Source organism: Colobus angolensis, unplaced genomic scaffold (assembly GCF_000951035.1).
Source record: "Colobus angolensis palliatus isolate OR3802 unplaced genomic scaffold, Cang.pa_1.0 Scaffold298, whole genome shotgun sequence".
In the NCBI taxonomy this organism is placed as follows: domain Eukaryota; kingdom Metazoa; phylum Chordata; class Mammalia; order Primates; family Cercopithecidae; genus Colobus; species Colobus angolensis.
Window position 1 is genome coordinate 3,218,724 of NW_012116243.1, and position 20,026 is coordinate 3,238,749.

A 20,026-nucleotide genomic window follows, 5' to 3' on the forward strand; every position below is an offset into this window, starting at 1 on the left:
ATGACCCCAGTACCTCAGTTGAAAATGCAGAAATCACCGGTCTTCTGTGTCCCTCGCGCTGGGAGTTGGAGACTGGAGCTGTTCCTATTTGGCCATCTTGCTCCGCCCCCTGGATGGCTTTTTAAAATATTTCCTCCAGTCATCTGCTTCATTAACAACTTTTATTCTTTTGTTGGCTCAGAAGTCTCTCTTTTCTTTTCTTTTTGGTTTTGATTTTTTTTTGACAGGGTCTTGCTTTGTCACCAGGCTGGAGTGCAGTGGTGTGATCATGGTTTACTGCAGCCTCGACCTCCCAAGCTCAATTGATCCTCCCACGTCAGCCTCCCAAGTAGCTGGGACGACAGGTTCATGCTACCATACCCGGATAATTTTTTAATTTTTTGTGGAAATGAGATCTCACCATGTTGCCTAGGCTGGTCTCAAACTCCTGAACTCAAGAGATTTTTCCACCTCAGCCTTCCGAAGTGCTAGGATCACAGGAGTAAGCCACTGTGTGTGGCTGTCTGTTTGATTTTACAAACTGACGTTATTTCTTGCTCTGTTATGAATGCAGATTGCTGTAGTTCTTCAGTAAGCCCATCACATATTTTCACCATGCTGTCTATTGACACTTTTTCTGCAGCATTAACAAATGTCATCTTCATTATCAGTGTTATCACGATCACCTGGATTCAGAACCATTTCTGCTATTTCACCATCAGTCAAAGAATAAACAACTGGAACCTCATTTTCTTACTTTTTTTTTTTAGGCGGAGATTCACTCTTGTCGTCCAGGCTGGAGTACAATGGCACAATCTCGGCCTACTGCAACCTCCACCTCCCAGGTTCAAATCATTCTCCTGCCTCAGCCTCCCAAGTGGCTGGGATTACAGGTATGCCCCACCACTCCTGGCTAATTTTTTGTATTTAGTAGAGACAGGGTTTCACCATATTGTTTGGGCTGGTCTTGAACTCCTGACCTCAGGTGATGCACCCCCCCTCGGCCTCCCAAAGTGCTGGGATTACAGACATGAGCCACCAAGCCTGGCCTCGAGCATCATTATCAATGTCAAAAACTTCTTCAATATCCACTTCTTTCAGTTTACTGATGGACTATGAGGCATACATTTTTTGCATACATAAAGAGTCAGACATCTGGTTCCATTTAATGAAGAATGGGGCTGAAAGGGTCCTTTTTTCCTTGGGGATGCTGGATAAACGGTGGCGTGGTCCTGTGTTTTGACCGTGACCCATCCCTAGGCTACTTTTGGAATTTTCCACACGTGGCATCATGTTGGCAATCAAAGAGTTTTGGGCTTTGGAGCTTTTCAGATTTTGGATTAGTGATGCTCAACTTTGTGTGTGTGTGTGTGTGTGTGTGTGTGTGTGTGTATGTGTGTGTATACACTCACAGGCATACTTCAGAGATGTTGCAGGTTCTATTCCAAATCACTGCAATACAGCGAGTCACACAAATTTTTTGGTTCCCCAGTGCATATAAAAGTTATATTTATATTATACAGGTCTATTAAATGTGCAGTGGCATTATGTTTAAAAACACAATATATATACTTTAATTAAAAATATTTTGTTGCTAAAAATGTTGAAAATCATCTGAGCCTTTGGCAAGTTGTAATCTTTTTGCTGGTAGAAGGTCTTGCCTCAGTATTGATGGCTGCTGACTAATCAAGGCAGTAGTTGCTAAAGGTTGGTGTAGCTGTGGTAATTTCTTTTCTTTCTTTCTTTTTTTTTTATTCTTTTTTCTTTTTGTTTTTGTGTGTCGGAGTCTCACACTGTCACCCAGGCTGGAGTACAATGGTGCAATCTTGGCTCGCTGCAACCTCTGCCTCCAGGGTTCAAGCGGTTCTCCTGCCTCAGCCTCCCGAGTAGGTGGGATTACAGGCGTCCACCACCATGCCCAGCTAATTTTTTGTATTTTTAGTAGAGACAGGGTTTCACTATTCGGCCAGGCTGTTCCCGAACTCCTGACCTTGTGATCAGCCCACCACGGCCTCTCAAAGTACTTTGATTATAGGCATGAGCCACTGTGCCTAGCTGGTAATTTCTTAAAATAAGACCACAGTGAAGTTTGCGGTGTTGATTCCCTTTTCTTTTTTTTTTTCTTTCTTTTTTTTCTTTTGAGACAGAGTCTCACTCTGTCGCCCAGGCTGGAGTGCAGTGGCACCATCTTGGCTCACTGCAACCTCCACCTCCCAGGTTCAAGCAATTCTCCTGCCTCAGCCTCCCGAGCAGCTGGGACTACAGGTGCGCACCACCATGCCCAGCTAATTTTTTGCATTTTTAGTAGAGACGGGGTTTCACCGTGTTAGCCAGGATGGTCTTGATCTCCTGACCTCGTGATCTGCCCGCTCCAGCCTCCCAAAGTGTTGGGATTACAGGCATGAGCCACCACGTTGTCTGGCCCACACCGTGTCTGGCCTACTTTTCCTTTTATGAGAGATTTCTCTGTAGTCTGCAATGCTGTTTGATAGCATTTTTAGCCGCAGCAGAACTTCTACTTCTTTCAAAAGCTAAATCTATCCAATTGGGAAAATAGCACTGATAGACTTGCTCAATGCAGGATGCCACAAACCCTCAATTTGTGAAAAAACACAATATCTGCAAAATGCAAGAAAGCAAAATATACCTACACACACACACACACACACACACACGCACACCCAGATTTATTTTAAGGATATGGCTCACCGTTTGGAGGTTGACAAGTCTGAAATCTTAGGGGCAGTCAAGTGGGCTTGAGACCCAGGGAAGAGGTGATGTTGTAGTCTCAAATCCGCAGACTATGCGGTGTTCAGACTATGCAGAATTCTTTCTTTTTTGGGAAACCTTAGCTTTCTCTTAAGGCCTTTGACTGATTCAATAAGACCAAACTATGTTTTGAACACTAATCTGCTTTACTCAAAATTTATAGTTTTAAATGTTAATCACATCTAAAAAATACCTTCCCAGCAACATCTATACTGCCATTTGACCAAAACTGGGGTACCATGGCCCAGCCATTTGACACATAAAATTAGCCATCATAGGACCCTTAAATAGAAAGAAGTTTATTTAATAGTTGTATTAGTCTGTTCTCACATTGCTATAAAGAACTACCTGAGATTGGATAATTTGTGAAGAAGATGGGTTTAATTGACTCAGAATTCTGCATGGCTGAGGAAGCCTCAGGAAACTTACTATGAAGGTGAAAGGCAAAGGGGAAACAAGGCATGTCATCACATGGCCAAAGCAGGAAGAAGAGAGGGCAAAGGAGGAGGTACTACATACTTCCAAACAATCAGATCTCATGAGGGGATGGTGTTAAACCATTAGAAAACACCCCCATGATCTAATCACCTCCCACCAGGCCTCACCTTCAATACTTGGGTTATTACATTTTTTCATGGCTAAAGTTCATTCTCACTATTTGCTGTATAATAAAATTAAGCCAAGCTTATGTGAACCAAGAGCTCTGGGTGACAAGCAAAAAGAATGTGCACATCAGCAATATTCATTTAAAGTTAAAAGATTTTTAGTATTATTAATCAAGAATTTAAATGTCCCATGGATATAATACTTCTTTGCTTAGGACAAGATGTCCTATTCATAACTCAGATGAAAACTATATAAAAAGGAGAAAAGAAGAAAGTGGTCCCTAGAATGCATTGATCTAGAGTAATGGTTCCAGTCTGCCATGTTGTAAATTTAACTTCTATTGCTGTTTGTGCACTAAAGGGCACTCAATTGCCCCGAAAGAATTAATGCAACTTCTAAAAAGTAGGCCAGCTAATTTATAGGCAATAGCTTATATACCAGAAAAAAACTGGATCAGTAAGCGATGCAATATTTATTTCCAAGAAATCTGGCAATGTTTTCTCACTGAAAAATGAGTAGGAATGAAGTCAGTCTGAAAGTGATTTTTTTCTGAGGTGGGTGAGCACAAGGAAACACCTTTCACTGATGAAGGAGGAATATGAAGCAGCAGTCGCAGAGGTGAAGAGGAAGAGGAGTATTTTCCAGGAAAAATAGGATGGACCTTTCCCAGTATACATACAGGGAAGATGTAAAAGTCAAAAACCTGGGTCAAAATTAAGGCCAACACCAAGAAAGAAAAACAATCCTCTCAGGTAATAGAATTACTAGAATCCCATTCAGCCCTTCTTTTATTCATTCATTTCTCAATCTTCCTTTTTGTTTGGCTCTTGTTTATGAAGTGTGTACCATATTCCAGAGCTTGGTCTTGGTACTGAGGTTATGACAGGAATAACTTGTTCTTGCCTGACCCATATCCATTCAGCCTTCTCCGGAGATTTCCTGTACATGCTCCCTGTTTGTGCCAATGGATTCTCAAGTGTCTTTGCTGAGGGTGTTCTCTAGGCCTGGGTGTGCATTAACACTTCTGGAAGGATCCTCAACCTTTCAGAACTGACTGAGGTTGATCCTCAACCAATGAGGAGGAGATGTTGGATATACCCCAGCTTCCTTATCCCTCAGTAGAACAATTCTGAAGCATCTCCCATAGTTTCTGAGAGGATCTCCAGAAGGATTGAGGCCTAGTTCGCCCCCAGTGGTAACCTGCTCATCAACACTGTCTTTGCTTTCCTTCCTTCCTATCTCACTTCTGGACTTACCTCTCAAAAAACCAAATCTACATCTGTTTTGGGGTAAACCAAGCTAAGACAGCAGGGAACAAGGCAGATAAGGTCCCTGTTCTCATGGAACATATGTATCACCTCAGAGAGAGAGACAATAAATAAGTAAAGGAAATAAATATACAAGATAATTTGAGATCAGAACCCAAAGAAGGCAATAGCCAGGATTCTGGAAGAATTGGAGGGGGTGGTCTCATCAGGGAATATAGAGGGCCCCAGTGAGGAGGTGACCTATGAGCTGTAGCCTGCGAGAAAGGAGCAAGGTATGTAAAGAGCTCAGGGGAAAATCCCTTTCCCATGAAGCTCTTTTTTTCTCCCATCAGGATCCCAGAGTTCCTGGGGATCCTTCTTTCTCTTCCAGAGTTACACTCACCCTCCCATCCCTGTAGAGTTCAAATATACTTGGCTGAGGCAGCATTATTGGTTCTAGATGCTGGACTGTACCCACTGCAGGGGAAGGAGAAGTACAGAGCGTTATGGGCCTTCCTGCTTTGAAATCAGGCATCAAAGGGCCTTGGGATATCCCTGGGGACCCTGCCTCCCCTAGATCTGCCAGAATCCTTGTCTCTGTGATAGGCTTCACTATAATCTGAGACTTGTGGCCCCTTCTCCAGATCTGTCTCTTTCCCTTCATGCACAGCAAAAAGAAACTCACACCCACCTTTTTCAATTCCTGGGAGGCTGGGATGGATGAGGGGGCACGTGGGGGCCATGACTGCTAGTAGTTTTTCTCTCCATTTCTGCTGAGCCCAGCCCAGTGGACTGGAGCTTCTTTAGGCTGCCACTCTGGGCCACTCTGGTTAGGGGAGAACAGCTGAAGCCAGAGGAAAAGGATGTTTCCTTATACCAGGCATTTCCTTTATTCTTCCTTCCATCAGTGGAGAGAAGAGTCAGCTTTCACCTGCAGAGGATCTAGGAATTCCTCTAAGGGCATTCTGATTACCTCCTAGTAACATAAGTTGGAGAGGGAAGGAGAATAGTCTACTCAACTTGGTGGTAAAGACTTCCCTTTTTTTCCCCTCAAGGTGGTGGATTGGAGGCATTGCTAGCATGCCTGTCCCCCTTGGAAAGACAAAATAGTGTATAGAGATTCACAGTGTGAACTTTATTCCAACAAGCAACACACAAATTTAACAGGAAAACTGAAAGAAACCACAGATCCTTTGAATGAAGTGGCAGGCTACAGCCTACACCATGAGCCAGATGGAAAACTGCAGAAGACCACAGTGCCCAGGAAGGAGAAACCTTGTGTGTGACCTCAGCTATCACCATTGCCTGAATCACCCTGGCTAGATAACCAGAAGCTCCTAAGTCTGTTACATGACCAGTTCATTACTACTACAACTGGAATTTGAGAGCCAACACTGTAAGGTTATTTATAACCAAGGAATCTCACAGAGTCTATATCATTTCCCTGCCATCCCTATCAGAGCTGGTGCTGGTACCTGCTGGTAGGAGACTTGAGGACAGTTCACATGTCTGGATCCTTTGCAGACATTTCCCGGCACCAGTGTGGAGTATTGTGGTCCCACTGGGTAGCTAGACCCAAAGGAACAGCCGAATTGGGCCTCAGGGACTCCTACTCCAGAAGCGGGAGTATACCACATCAAGGGAGCACTCCATGGGACAAAAGAATCCAGATGACTGGAATTGAGTCCCAGAACTTTCTGCTTGTGGGAAGTTTCTTTCAGCAGAAGCACAGGTGCAGTACTGGGCTCAGTGGGGAAAGTCTGCAGCTCTACCCCAACAGTTAGGCAGCCCTGGTGCTAATGAAGGGACTTGGAGAAGAAATTTCTTACCCTTGCCCACCACTGCAGACCCAGCTGGGACTTTTCCCATGGGAGCTTGGTGTGGGTGCACTTGTAGACAGACTTTCTGGAGCACTTAAGGGTGACTGCATCCCCACAGGAGGACTGCTCTTCAGTTCAGGCTTCAACAAGAGATTGAGTCACAATCCCTTTCTACATGGAACATCAGCATTCCTACAGATGTAGAGAGGTGCCTGTGTGATCTAAATAGCTGGAACACTGGGTCAGGAGTGTGACTGGGAGGCTGATTGCTTTCCTGCTGGCCTACAGGAGAGCTGAGGTGGCTACCTCCCTCCCTGTGAAAGACCTCAGTGTGTTTCACTGAGAGCTCCCTCCACCATCTCTGTCAAGACTGGGACCTCAGCCCACCACTGAGTACTGCATTTACCCACTTGTTTTAGCCACAGCTGATTTGTACCCATGGACCCCATCTCTACTGCCCTGAATCCTGAACTGTTTAACCCAGTAAATAAAATACTGGGGGAAAAATAATAAATAAATAACCGCATACCACTGAGGAATAAGATAAGCTTCAAGAGAGCTCTGCCATTCTACCCCACAGGAGACAGCGAATCTGCTCACACACTGAGCATATTGTTACTACAACCAATATCTGAGAAAGTCATCATAAAGACTCTCTATAAACAGGAAACTCATGCAGAGTCTTCACCCTTGAAAGCACCCAGAGCTGAATTAGGTTACAATAAACTATAATCATTAAAGTCACATCCTTAAGGGGAAAAAAAGAAAAAGAAATTTAAAAATAAACACAGTTGAATAAAAAAAGAAATTCTAAAATAATTAGAGGAAATATATCCAAATGAGGAGGAATCAGAAAAAATAATTCTCATAATATGACAAAACAGGGTTCTATAGCTGCCCCCCTGACAAAGATCACAGTAGCTTTCTAGCAATGGATCCAAACCAAGATGAAATCTTTGAAATACCAGATAAATAATTCAAAAGGTTACTTATTAAATTACTGAAGGAGATACAAGAGAAAGGTGAAAACTAACATGAAATTTTTTAAAAATCAGGATATGAATGAAAAATTTTCTGAAGAGTTAGATATTTTACAGAAAAAAACAATTAGAACATCTGGAAATGAAAGACACATTTTAGGGAATTACAAAATGCAGTGGGAAAGTTTTAACAATAGATTTGAGCAAGTAGAAGAAAGAATTTCACAGCTTGAAGATGAGCCTTTCAAACTCACCCAATCAGAAAAAATAAAGAAAAAAAACTCAAAAGAAGTTAACTAAATCTCCAAGAAATATGTGATTATATAAAATGGCCAAACCTAATAATCACTGATGTTCCTGGGGATGAAGAAAAAACAAAATGTTTAGGCAACTTATTTGAGGGAATAATTGAGGAAAACTTCCCTGGCCTTGCTCGAGATTTAGACACCCAAATATAAGAAGCTCAAAGAACTCCTGAAAGATTCACTGGAAAAAAGGACTTCACCAAGGCATATAGAGTCATCAGGCTATGTAAACTTAACGTGCAGAAAAGAATTCTAAGAGCAGTTAGACAAAAGTGTCAAGTAACCTGTAAAGGAAAACCTATCAGACTAACAGCAGACTTCTCAGCAGAAACCTTACAAGCCAGAAGGTATTGGGGTCCTATCTTTAGCCTCCTTAAATGGAGTAACTATCAGCCAAGAATTTTATATCCAGCAAAACTATGTTTCATAAATGAAGAAGAAACAAAGTCTTTTTCAGACAAGAAAGTTCTGAGGGAATTTGTCACTACCAGATTATCCCTACAAAAAAATGCTGAAAGAAGTTCTAAATCTTGAAACAAAAGCTGGATGTGCACCATACTAGAACCTCTTGAAAGCATAAAGACTCACAGGGCCTATAAAACAATAATAATGAAAAAACAAAGTATCTAGGTAACAACATGATGACTGGAACAGTACCTCATATCTCAATATTAAACATTGAATGTAGGTGGTCTAAATGCTGCACTCAAAAGATACAAATTGGCAGGACAGATTAAAAAATCACAAACCAAATATCTGCCATCTTCAAGAGACTCATTTAACATATAAGGATTCTTACTGACTCAAGGTAAAGGGGTTAAAAAAAGATATTTTATGCAAATGGAAACCCAAAGTGAGAAGGAATATACTATTCTTATACCAGATAAAACAGAGTTTAAAGCAACAACAGTAAAAAAAGACAAAGTCACTATGTAATGATAAAAGTAAAAATCCAACAAGAAGATATTTACAGTCCTAAATATGTATGCATTTAAATCTGGCATTCCCGGATTCATAAAACAATTACTGCTAGACCTAAGAAAAGAGATAGACAGCAACACAATAATAGCGGGGGACTTCAACACTCCACTTACAGCACTAGACAGGGATCATCAAGGGAGAAAGTCAACAAAGAGACATTGCACTTAAACTGCACTCTAGAACAAATGGACCTAATGATATTTACAGAACATTCTATCCAACAACTGCAAAATATACATTCTCATTAGTACGTGAAACAGTTTGCAAGATAGACCATATCATAGACCTCAAAATAAAGTCAATAAATATTTTAAAAATTCAAATTATATCAAGTATATTCTCAGACCACAGTGGAATAAAACTAGAAACCAACTCCAAAAGGAACCCTGAAAACAATACGAATACATGGAAATTAATCTGTTCCAGAATGATGTTGAGGTTAACAATGAAATCAAGATGAAAATTTATAAATTCTTCGAAACGAATAATGGTGACATAAGTTATCAAAACCTCTGGGAAACAGCAAAAGCAATGTAAGAGGAAAATTTATAGTGCTAAATGCCTAGATCGAATAGTCTGCAAAGTCACAAATTGACAACCTAACACACACCTCAAGGAACTAGAGAAACAAGAACAAACCAAACCCAAAGCTAGTAGAAACAAAGAAATAACAAAGAACAGAGCAAAACTAAATGAAATTAAAAATAAAAACAATATAAAAGATCAATGAAACAAAAAGTTGGTTCTTTGAAAAGATAAACAAAATCAATAGATCATTAGTTAGATTAACCAAGAAGAGAGAAGATTTAAACAAGCTGTCAGAAATGAAAATGGAGACATTACAAAGACACCACAGAAATACAAAAGCTCAAAAGAAATACAAAAGATTTGAGGTCGCTATAAATACTTCTGTGCACACAAACTAAAAAATCTAGAGGAAATGGATAAATTCCTGGAAATATACAAACCTCCTAGCTTGAATCAGGAAGAAATAGAAATCCTGAACAGACCAATAGCAAGCAGTGAGATTGAATTGGTAATAAAACAATTTCCAACAACAAAACAAGCCCAGTGCTAGATGGATTCATAGCGAATTCTACCAAAGAAGAATTGGTACCAATCCTACTGAAACTATTCCAAAAGATAGAGAAAGAGGAATCCTCCCTAACACATTCTGTCAAGCCAGTGTCACCCAGATACCAAAGCCAGAAAAGGACATAACAAAGAAAAGGAAAACTACAGACCAATATCCCTGATGAACATAGATGCAAAAATCCTCAACAAAATACTAGCAAGCCAAATCAAACAGCACATCAAAAAGATAATTCAAGCCAGGTGCAGTGGCTCACACCTGTAATCCCAGCACTTTGGGAGGCCAAGGCAGGAGGATTGCTTGAGCTCAGGAGTTCAAAACTAGCCTGAGCAACATGGTGAAACCCCATCTCTACAAAAAAATATAAAAATTAGATGCATGTGGCAGTGTGCACCTATACTCCCAGTTACTCAGGAGGCTGAGGTGGGAAGATTGCTTGAGCCCAAGAGGTCAAGATTGCAGTGACCCATGATTATGCCACTGTACTCCAGCCTAGGTGACAGAGCAAGACCCTTTCTCAAAAACTAACAACAATAATAATAATAGTAATTCACCATGATCAAGTGGGTTTCATCCCAGGGATGCAGGGATCGTTCAAACATATGCAAGTCAATAAATGTAATTCATTGCATAAACAGAATTAAAAACAAATCCCACATGATCATCTCAACAGATGGAGAAAAAACATTCAATGAAATTCAGCATTGCTTTATGATAAAAATCCTCAACAAACTAAGTATAGAAGGAATATACCTCAAAATAATGAAAGCCATCTATGACAAACTCACAGCCAACATCATACTGAATATGGAAAAGCTTAAAGCATCCCCCCTGAGAACTAAAATGACACAATGATGCCCACTTTCACCACTTGTATTCAACACAGTGCTGGAAGTCCTAGCCAGAGCAATTAGGCAAGAGAAAGAAATAAAGGGCATCCAAGTTAGAAAACAAGAAGTCAAACCATCTCTGTTTGCCGATGTTGTGATCGTATACCTAGAAAACCCTAAAAGTCTCCTCCAAAAGGCTGCTATGTTTGATAAATGAATTCATTAAAGTCTTAAGTTACAAAATCAATGCACACAAATTAGTAGTACTGCTATACACCACCAACAACCAAGCTGAGAATCAAATAAAGAACTCAATCCCTTTTACAACAGCAATAAAAAAACAAAATACCTAGGAATATGCTTAACCAAGGAGATGAAAGATCTCTACAAGGAGAAGGACAAAACGCTACTAAAAGAAATCATAGATGATGCAAACAAATGGAAATACATCCTGTGCTCATGGATTGGAAGAATCAATATCATGAAAATAATCATACCGTCCAAGGCAATCTACAGGTTCAATGCAATTCTTATCAAAACACCAACATAATTTTTCAAATTAGAAAAAAATCCTAAAATTCATATAGAAACACAAAACAGCCTGAATATCCAAAGTCATCTTAAGCAAAAAGAACAAATCTGGAGGCATCACATTTCCTGACTTCATACTGTAAGGCTATAGTAACCAAAACAGCAGGATACTGGTATAAAAGTAGTTACATAGGGCCAGGTGCAGTGTCTTACGCCTGTAATCCCAGCACTTTGGGAGGCCGAGGGAGGCTGATCACGAGGTCAGGAGATTGAGACCATCCTGGCCAACATAGTGAAACTCCGTCTCTACTAAAATACAAAAATTAGCTGGGCATGGTGGCACATGCCTATAATCCCAGCTCTGTAGTCCCAGCTACTCAGGAGGCTGAGGCAGGAGAATCCCCTAAACCAGGGAGTTGGAGGTTGCAGTAAGCCAAGATCACACCATAGCACTCCAGCCTGGTGACAGAGCGAGACTCCGTCTCAATAAATAAATAAATAAATAAATAAAATAAATAGAAATAAAAATAAAAAAGTAGGTACATAGATCAGAATAGAATAGCGAACCTACAAAGAAAGCCAAATACTTACAACCAATTGATCTTTGACAAAACATACGGAAACGTAAGTTAGGGAATGGACACCCTATTCAGTAAGTGGTGCTGGGAAAACTGGATAGCCACATATAGAAGAATGAAACTGGATCACTATCTCTCACCATACCAAAAATTAATTCAAAATGCATTAAGATTTAAATCTTAAGACCTGGAACCATAAAAATTCTAGAAGAAAACCTAGGAAAAACTCTTCTGGATATTGGCCTAGGCAAAGAAATTATGACTAATATCCCAAAAGCAAATGCAATAAAAATAAAAATAAATAAGTGGGACCTAATTAAATGAAAAGGCTTCTGCACAACAAAAGAAGTAGTCATCAGAGTAAACACACACCCCACAGAATGGGACAAAATATTTGCAAAGTATGCTTTCAACAAAGGACTAACATCCAGACTCTATAAGGAACTCAAATCAGCAAGGAAAAACACAAATAATCCCATCAAAAAATGAGCAAATGACATGAATAGACATTTCTCAAAAGAAGACATCCACATGGCCAATAAACATATGAAAGAAAATACTCAACATCACATATCACCAAGGAAATGCCAATTAAAGCCACAGTGAGATACCACCTTACCCCAGTCAGAATGACCATTATCAAAAAACAACGATATTGGCATGGGTGTGGTGAAAAGGGAATACTTATACACTGCTGATGGGAATGTAAATTAGTACAATCTCTATGGTAAACAGTGTGGAGATTTCTCAAACAACTGAAAGTAGATCTACCATTTAATCCATCAATCCCACTGTTGGGTGTCTACCCACAGAAAAAGAAGTCGCTGTATTAAAAAGACACATGCCTATGTATGTTTGTCACAGCACAATTCATAATTGTAATAATATGGAGCAGCCTAAGTGCCCATCAACTGATGAGTGAATAAAGAAAATGTGGTCTATATAAACTATGGAATACTACTTAACCATAAAAAATAATGAAATACTGTCCTTTGCAGCAATTTGGATGGAGCTAGAGGCCATTATTCTAAGTGAAATAACTCAGGAATAGAAAACCAAATACTGTATTTCTTATAAGTGGGAGCTAAGGTATGGGTATGCAAAGGCATAAAGAGTGAGATAATGGACATTGGAGACTTGTGCTACTTTATATTAGCATCCACTCCATCCCTGTCCCCTTGCATCCACTGATCTTTTCTCTATCTCTATAGTTTTATTTGGAGAATAGTATATAAGTTTAACCGTACAGTATTTAACCATTTGAGGTTGGCATTTTCACTAAGCATGATAGCCTGGAGATCTATCCAGATTGTTTATATGTTTATATATGTATATGTATATATGTATATATGTTTATTCTTTTTATGGCTGAGTAGTATTCCATTGTATGAATGTAACAGAGTTTAACTGTTCACCCATTGAAGGTCATTGGGTTGTTTTCAATCTTAGCAGCTGCAAATAAAACTGCTATGAACATTCATGAACAGGTTTTTTGTGAACATAAATTTTCATGCCCAAGAGTGTGACAGCTGGGTCATATGGCAAATTCATGTTTACTTTTAAGAGAAACTGCTAAGTTATTTTCCAGAGTGGTTGTACCATTTTACATTCTACCAGTAGTGTATGAGTGATAAAATTTCTCCTCATCTTACTTTGTATTTAGTATTATCACCATTTTTTATTTTAGCCATTCTCATAGATGTTTAATGATATATCATTGTGGTTTTAATTTGCATTTTCCTAACAGCTAATGTTGTTGAACTTGTTTTCATGTACTTATTTTCCATTCCTATTTCATTCTTGGTAAAATATCTCTTCATATCTTTTGCCCATTTACTAATGGCATCATTTGCTTATTTTGCTTTTGGGATTTGAGAGTTCTTTATATTCTAAATAAAATTCCTTGCTGGGTATGTGGTTTATAACTGTTTTCTCTAGTCGGAATATTGTTCTTTCATCTCCTTAACAGGGCTTTCACAGAGCAAAAGTTTTAATTTTTGATAAAATGAAGTTTATCAAATTTTCCTCTATGGTTTTATTGACTTTTAAATGCTCTTATATTGAGGAAAATAGTTCTATGACTGTCAGATGTACTGGAAATATTTTTCCAATTTAGGTTACTTTGTTTCATATAAAATTATTCTTTCTGTTGTATAAATTCATCATTTTAATGTATTACTTGTTTTGTGCTATGATTTTGCTAAACCTTCTCCTTCTTAAAATTCTCTTCTCCTTTGGCTTCTCTAATGTACCCAGATTTTCTTCAGCTGCCCCAAAATGCAAGACTTTACAAAAAAATTTCAGTTACTGACATCTTAATACAATTTATTTTCTCTCTACATTTTTTTTCCAGCCGATCTCACAACTTTATCTGCCACTTTTAGCTTTGACTTGTATTTCTAGCTCCAGACTGATGGGACATTTACATATGGCTATCATTCCAACACCTTAAAGTCAAATGTCCCCTCAAAAAATTATTTTTCTCTCCCCTTTGGTTATGATTATCCCCATCATCCTGGGTAGGAAACTGTAGCATCATGCTAACCTTCTTTATTTATCTTATAAACACATCAGTAGTCACAAATTCCTACTAGTTTTATTTTACAAAATCTTCTCCATGGTTCAGATGTCAGTCATCACTAATTTGAGATGTTATAGTTGCCTTCTAAACAGTGTTCCTAGTGTTCTCTTTCAGCCCATTATATTCATTATCATCAGTGTTGTCTCTCTGGGACATAGTCCAAATATGTCATTCTCATGCTCATAATCTGACAATAAAAGAGGAAAGTAAAAGGATATAATGTTAAAGATAAAAATTTATATGGAACTGTGGGTAGATAAGAGAATAAAAATTTTAGTAGATAAGAGAATAAAAATTTTATAGAAGAATATTATTTGCAACTCTATGACAATATATTTAAAAATCTGGAAGAAATGAATGCTTTCCTAGAAAAATGTAAATTATCAAAATGGAATAAATAGAAAACCTGAATAGATTAGTAATCATGGAAGAGATGGAGAAGACAGACCATTTGCAGAGGGACCAGGCCTAGTCTTAGCTGCTATAGAGGGGAAAGAAATGAATACAAACTTTCAACCTAGAGTAAATTTACAGCCCACTAAACGGTTTCAAAACCAACATAAACAGGTTCCACTTAATAGATTGGGCCAGGCAAAGCAAGGGAATGAGACTGGGAAATTTCATTCTTCTTTCTTTTGAATTAATGACCTTTTAAATTTTTTTCCAAATAAAATCCCTTGCATATAGAAACATCAAACAGAAACAGAGTGTTTGTGGGATTAAAGTTTGTGTGTGTGTGTGTGTGTGTGTGTGTGTGCCTCATTTTTGTACTCTAGAAGCCTCCAGATGGCAGCATTTTACTTTGGAAAATATTCAGTGCTTGCAGTGCCTCTCCTGCTTTTTGATTCATAGCAGCACCTGAGTCAGGTTGTCAACAGCAGGAGGGGACGGGAGACAAGGTGGTAGATGTGTTTCAAGATATTCTTACCTTTCACACTCTCCTCTGATTTACCATCCACAGAGATCCTCTGTAAATTGGCAGTCGAGGTAAGCACTTTCCTTACAGTCAATATAAAAACAGGCACTGTATTCCAGCTGCCTTCGTACCACCCTACAAAAATTAAAACAGTTGATTTTTGTGTTCCTGACATACCATTTGCACAAAAACAATTTTTGTTTTTCACCTTGAAAATTAGGTAGTAAAGAGTCCATATTACAAAATATCAATAATTATAGGCTCACACCTATAATCCCCAGAACTTTGGGGGCCGAGGCAGGCAGATCACAAGGTCGGGAGTTTGAGATCAGCCTGACCAACATGGTGAAACCTCATCTCTACTGAAAATACAAAAAGTAGCCAGGCATGATGGCATGCGCCTGTAGTCCCAGCTACTCGGGAGGCTGAGGCAGGAAAATCGCTTGAACCCAGGAGAAGGAGGTTGCAGTGAGCTGAGATCATGCCACTGCATTCCAGCCTGGGTGGCAGAGCAAGATTCCATCTCAAAAAACAAAAAATGAAAATGAAAAAAACTGAAATAACATTAGCCCTTGCCTAAATTGCTGAAATGTCTTACTTCTTGCCTCTGTAGGGCCTCTTATACAAAGTGCGTATCATGTCACTCTCGTATTCCCAGCCTGTGCCTTCTCATCACAACCAAAGTAAACCCAGCCTCCTTAAAGCTATCTTCAAGGCCCTACAGGATCTGGCCCTCTCCACTTCCCTGCCCTCATCTTCTACCATTCTCCCTCTTGTCTGCTCACTTGGTTCTAGCTACTATGGTCTTGATGCTTTTTGAACATAATGAGCATGTCCCACCTGGGGCCTTTGCACTTCTCTATTGTCTCTCTGATTTTTGCATAGTTTATGTCCTCAATAAAGTCTCTTCTCAGGTGTCCCTTCTTTGGAGAGGCCTTCCCTGATCACTGCCCCCTCTCCCAACCTTATCCTCACCCTGTTTTTTTCTCCCTCAGAAGAACAGAAGTATCTATTTGTCACAAAGTATATAAATTCCATGGAGGACTGGGATTCATATTGTTTATTCTTATCTCCCCAGGACTAAAAAAAAAAAAAAAATGCCTGATACATAGTAGGTACTCAATAAGTTGTTGAATGAATGAAAGAATAAGCAAAGTTCAGTACTGATGTGTCTATACCATCTCTTTTGACAAGCTGTATGGCAGATACTTGGAAAGTAGTAGCCCAACCCTAATTAAGTGGTCTTATTGATGCTAGCTCATTAAATTTCTTAGATACCCATGAGCCTATACTTTTATTTCTTAATCAGACACTTAATTTTTAAAAGTCTCCCCAAATTTGTCACTAAAACAAAAGTGGTCAGATAAATGATAGAGATTACATATCTTTAGCATTTATGTAATTGAAAACACATTGAAATTAGCATCAAATTATTCTATAATAGATCTGTGGAACTAATTCTTAAATAAAGTTTATTTTACTGAGAAGTTATGTAAGTTACCAAAAAGAACTTGTCACCTGTGTCAAAAGAGTGTTTGCATCACTAATCCTGGATGATATTTTGTCTGCAAAACAATTCTGAAGCATAGAATATTCAGGCTGCAAAGAGAAGAGTGTAAATAATTAAGATGTAAATTCAATTATGGCTGTCTCCCCATTACAGATCTTTTTATGGTAATAGCAATATACTGTGTCCTCAATTTAGAAGTGGAATTGCATCCAGATATAAGTATGTGGAAAAAGAAGTTCTGAAAATTTCTTGTAAATAAAAAGCAATTTATTAAATACTATTCCCATCTGTATGGGTCTAGTTATACTCCCAATATTTCAGTTTTGTAACTACATAGAGTCTCAAAATTAAAACATAATAATTTAAGTAATATTATATTCTAAAAGATAGTAGAATAATTTTGTAAATTCTTCTTTAGTAACAATAAACAATCTTTAAGCTGAAATATATTAAATACCTTCTTTAAAGTGGAATTAAGGACTTAATTTTTCATATTACCCTACTGAGTATTCCTATCTGTCATCTTTCTAAGTGCTATTACCTTAATTTGTATTTTTTATTTTAAAAAGTTATTCTGATGATTTTGTTCATGCTTATGTTATAACTAATATGAATCTATTAAGAGTTTACAATGTGCTAGGCATTGTACTAAGCACCTTCAAATTACTTGATTAATACTCATGGGTTAGCCTGAGAATCCAGTTACAATTTATAATAAATTTTCAATGTAAAAATGAAATCCAACTTGAAAAGCACTGACTTACAAATGGAATATCTTAACACAATGTGTTTGTGAATAGAGAACTGTCTGAACTGCGTGACTGCAACTTTCAATGAATGAAAACCTATGCAGCATGATAAATTGAATCAAATTAGAATAACGTGTGTGTAGGAGACTATTGGCGCTCCTTCACCTGTTATCTTCATGCAGCATTCTTTGCATTTAAAGATATTGCTGATGACAGTATTGCTTTCTGAGTATTTGCAAGGCTACAAAGGCTGATGCATGCATGACTTGTGGTTACTTTCACAATAAGCATTATCCATGTGAATTCGGTCTGTGGATTGTTGTGTGGCAAAGTTCTTTGGCAGCAATGTCTCTACCCTCTGTGGTAAAAGTTGTCTTTGCCCAAATAGCCACATCATCTCTTATTGCTATAGCCTCTAAGTTTTCTGCTGCTTTTGTTGTGTCTATACAATCTGCACTGATATGATTCAGTGAGACCTTGTTAGTATTCTTTGGCTCACTCTTGCCTTAACTAATCACAGATTAGTTCACCATAGGGAAGTCATGGTGATGGAGATTCTCCAGATCTCCTCAAAGTCACATGACAAGATGCCAACTTATTCTTTTGGCTTGCCAAAACGGATATAATGGTCATCTGTGGTTTATCCCTGCTCAGCATCTGTTTCCCTACATCGAGGTAAAATCAACTCTTTTGGAGATTGACCCTCCTCCGTTGATTCAGTTAAGGCCCATGATACTACTAGGGCTAAACCACTCTCTGGAGCCAGTGATTGGTACATGACAGTTGAGTATAATATATGCCTTGATTATAAAGACTAGTTAAAGAGTAGGCCTGTGATCTAAGTGGGCCAGTTACAGCCATTAACATAATTTTAGGACTTTCTGCTGGAACCATTGGGAGAGAAAAACTGTCTTTTGTTTTTTGTGGTGGTGAAGCCTAAGCTTGCTGGTAGCCATTCTGACACCACTTGAGATCAGCCTAAGAATGAAGGCAACATGGGGGAAAGCCAAGCTGGGAAGTGAAGAACATACAAATTACATTATTTGAGCACCTAGATCTAGCTTCACTTGAGGCCAGCAATAAGCCCTTCACATTTTAGATTAGTTTAACTTAATTGGATTGGGTTATATCTTTTGCAACCAAAAGAATCTTGAATAATTCAGTAGGCATGACCACAAACTAAACCTCAAGAGCCCTTATGTACCTATACGTGCCTACCCATGTATAGGTAGATAGTCATATTGAAATATGGTATAGTAGATAGTCATATTGAAATATGGTATAGTAAATAGTCATATTGAAGACCTCTGTTACTAATGAAGAGCAGGCCATGATATCAATTGCTAGCGTATCCCTGAAGATCGGAAAGTGAAATGCAGATTGCTGGTGCTGTATTTTGGAATTCTACATTTCTGTCCTTTATCCTTTTCATAAAACTGGAATAGTGGAGAGCACTGATTAGAGTGCATGTTACATCATGATGTCAGCTCTACAGTCTTAAAGCAAATCTTAGTAGGTGGTTGACAGGTACTGTAATTAATAAATAGATGGGGAAATACCAGTTGAGGTACCAAATTACTCTCATGTGATGGACATATTTTGAATTTAGGCTCTGCTTTCTAGCTTTGTGATTGTGGCCAAGTTACTTACCCTTTCAGCCACGGTTGCCTCATATTTAAAGTAGGAATAATAATAGTCCTGCCTAATAGGGCTTTTTAAAAAAATTAAACAGATTTATTTGGGGAACGAGCTTAGAGCAGTGTCTAGGCCTAATAAGTACTCAAAATGCATTGATTATATTATTTCTCTTTAATTTTAGACATCACAACATTGCCCCAGAGAGGAACCCCGGATTCTCACACCATGACACCATCCTCATCTGTTTCTGCAGCCACATTTGGACATGGATCTGGCAGCCAAAGGTACAAATAAAAGATTCTATACTAGATCGTAGAAGGTTGTCAGTTTTTTGTGCGTTAATGGTTAATACAGAAAAGCAACAAAGTATGATTGCTATATCAGGATTATATTCAGCCTTGAAGCAATTTCCATTTTTATATGTTCACTTAGACCAGTTTGTATGCTATGAAATCAATGAGAAGAAAATTGTGTTGGTAAGAAATCTACCTGGTTAAAAAAAAAAGAAAGAAAGAAAGAAAGAAAAAGATGTTTTCTTAGACTACATATGCCTTTAAACATTTTTATTTAGAATTTTTTATTTCCCTGCAAATATGTGATTATAGCATTACAAGGAAGACATTGTGGTTGTACAATAGCCTTCATTCAGCTCTCGTGAAGCAAATATTAGACATGTCTAGTGTAAGTAAAACCACATGTTATAATGGGAAACTATTATAAGAAAAAGGATGTAACATTTGAAATTGGTCAGAAAATCAGAGAAAGGTTGCCCTTTTTGGCATATTTTTAAGCTATACTCCTTTAGATAGTATTGCAAAATATGAATTTCTGTTACAGGAACAAAATTATCAGAGAGTGAAAATGAGACATTATGATAATATAATGAAGATTTTTTTTTACTGAGATAGTTGAT